Source organism: Carlito syrichta, unplaced genomic scaffold (genome assembly GCF_000164805.1).
Source record: "Carlito syrichta isolate Samal-C Ts95f unplaced genomic scaffold, Tarsius_syrichta-2.0.1 Scaffold301739, whole genome shotgun sequence".
NCBI lineage: Eukaryota > Metazoa > Chordata > Mammalia > Primates > Tarsiidae > Carlito > Carlito syrichta.
In genome coordinates this window covers 150,862-154,064 of record NW_007245835.1, presented here as the reverse complement: position 1 = coordinate 154,064, position 3,203 = coordinate 150,862, and positions in this window count along the sequence as shown.

Sequence of the window (3,203 nt, the reverse complement as noted above, 5' to 3'; positions counted from 1 at the left end):
TGCAGGTACACCCTACCCCCATGGGTCTTCAAATACTTTTTTTTGAGAGTATATATACATATATTTAGTTGATACTTAATAGAGTGACATTTATGACCCTGCAGTTGGCTGTGTAACACAACTGAGAATGTAACGGCATCTGTATTCGGTGAAGTGTTCATATATGTGTGTGTGTTCTTTCAAAGATAAATGCTTCTGTCTGTATATATACAGCCTTTAAATCAAGTTCTTCCATATAATTTATATACATTTCATAATTTTCCTTGCTGGTATAAATGTTTTGTATTTTAAAAAGTTATCAGTGTGATATTACATGAAAGACCTAAGCTTATAAAGTCAAATAATAATTATTGAATTTGAGTATAGATTAATGGTTAAGTGCATATAAAATACTCATTTTAAGTAAACTTCATATTGACCAATACCAAAGTGTATTCTATGGGTGTCATTATTTTGAATAAAGAATTAATATTTAACATTCCTAAATGTTGTTTAAAGTGCTTGATTATAATTTGTAAAAAAAAATCAATATTTCTTTCAAATAAATCTTCTATTTTTAAAAAAAGAATCTACTTCACTAACTAAAGTCAGATAACTTGTCACTTGTCACCAACTCAAGGAAGTAAAACAAGAACTGAACAAGTGGCACACACTTCCATTTTCACCATTCACAAAGTGCCTCTCCATTCCCCCAGCAGAAGGCAGCGCAGATAACTAGTATTCTGCTAAATAATTATGCACACCAAAATAACAGTTGCTAGTGTAACTCAAAAAGAAATCAGGTTATGTGGTTTACTATTCATAGTTTTCACTGTCAAAAGTCAATATTGTGTTTTGTGACCTAATTGTCCTAAAATAATAAACCTATTATCTTGTTGGGTTAAAGATGAAAAGAACAATCTGTAAAGAAGAGTATCTCTCTTGCATCAAAAAGACTTTACTCAATCCAAAAACACTTTTTAACTCCACCTTCTTGGCCAGTCATGAAAGAAAATCCATGGCAACAAGTTTCATGCCACCTAAATAATGATTACCCAAAGAAGTCCTACAATGGATGTTATCTTCTTCCAGAACTATATTTTTTCTCCATAATTGTGCTATAAAACAGATCCCACACCATAAGTATAATATGTAAAACATAAGCTAAAATTAGGGTCCAAAGTTAAAAAGTTCTGAAACAAGCCGGGCTTGGTGACTCAGCCTGTAGTCCCGCGCCTTTGGAAGGCTGAGGTGAGTGGATTGCGTGAGCCCGCGGGTTCGAGACCCGCCTGGGCAGGTGAGACCTCATCTCTACAATAAATCAAAAAATTAGCCAGGCATGATAGCACATGCCTGTAATTCCGGCTACTTGGAAAGCTGAGGCAGAAGGATCGCTGGAGCCCAGCAGGTCTAGGCTGCGGTGACCGGGAGCAGCCACTGCACTCCAGTCTAGGCAAACAGAGTGAGACTCCAACTCAAAAACAAAAAAAAAGTTCTGAAACATTTCTGTCTTAGTAGCCTTTATTTCCTCTAGTCACTTTCCTTAGAAATAGCTATAGTCACATCTTCTTTTCACTAAAACACTTAAGTATTCCATGTGTTACTACTCAGAAAAGCTTGGCAGTACCAACAATTGTTAACTTCAAGGCTAAAGGACATACATCTAATAAAATTGGTTGGGAATATTTCTTCAGAAATAAATGTAAAGGGTCTGGTAAAACTCTCTAAAATGCCTATTTCATTCAATTCCAAAGTTTACTAATGATTTGATTAACTGAAAAATGGTTCTATCATTTAAAAGCAACATAATAGCAGCTTCTAAATAAGCAAGCATTGAAGCCTCCTAGGTGAAAAGGTTTCTTCACAACTGTTAAGAGCTAAAGCTTAAAGGGAGAAGAAATAAAACACTGTAGAAGTCAAAGAAAATAAGAGCAAGTACAGTTATTTATTTAGGAGATTCCTAGAGATAGACACTTCAGCCAGTCAAGCATGGAAACCACATGAAAAAAGAGGAGTTGGAACAGCTAAAAGGCAACGTCCCTCTCAGGAAAGCAATTTGGACTCACACCAGGCCAACAGTGATGGCAAGTCATTATCACTGGATGGCTGATTCTTTAGCTGTATAAGATTATAGGTGTGAGAAAGGTATTTTTAGACCTGGGCTTGGTAGCTAATTGGTTATCCTAAGTATCAGATGCTAATTGGTTAATTTAGAACTCTAGGACAAGCATAGTTTCTTCTCACTTCAATTATCTTGATTGATGATTAGAAAACAAACTAGAATCCAACCATCTGTTTCATTTGAGATAAAAAGTTAGTGTCAAAAGAAAAAAAATAGTACAATACACTTTAGAATTAAAATTTTGCTTAGTTAACAAAAAAAATTCTTAGTGTATAAGCAGATTTTTTTAATCAAGAGGAAAAGTAATTCAAACTTTAGATACTCCACTGGTAGATTCTCTATGAAGAGTTCATCAAGAAATAAAAATTAATCATTTGCATCCCCACTGCATCGGAGATGACCAGTTACCAACTTTTTCCAACTTTATTTGGGCTAAGTAATTCAGAAATTTGGTATGTTTATAACATTTTTTTCAATTAAATTCTTTATAATATATATATATTTATGTATATATTTTATACATATATATATTTAAATCTCTCAGATCAATCAGGTAGCTTCCTCCCAACATTTATTATCTTCATGTTCTGTACAGATAATAATCTAAAACTTAAAAAATATTCTTAAAGGTATTAATAGAGAATGAAATTATTGTACAATATCTTTTAAAAATTGTTTTAGAATATGAGGCATCCTTCAAAGGAATCTTATAAAAACACACACTGAACTTAATTCCTACTCCATCAGCAGTTTCATTAACCATTTTACAACTATATTCCTCAATGAAAGACACAAACTGTCTTATTTCTGAATCTCTTCCTGACACTGTGTGACTCCTGAAATCATTTTCGAAGGAACACTAATTTGTTTTTTAATACTATTGTAAATTTTTTAAAATATATATATGTACAAAATCAGCAAAGAAACTTTTGACAAATAAGCAATCATTCAGGAGAACATGTATCCTAAATAGATTTAAGCATTGTCTTTTTACCAAGATCATTTTTTTTAAGAATTCTACTAATCAAAGACAATGCATATCACTTCCACATTACTATGGTGTTTGGGAAATATTGCAGAAGTGATAGAGTTTATGTGTCAT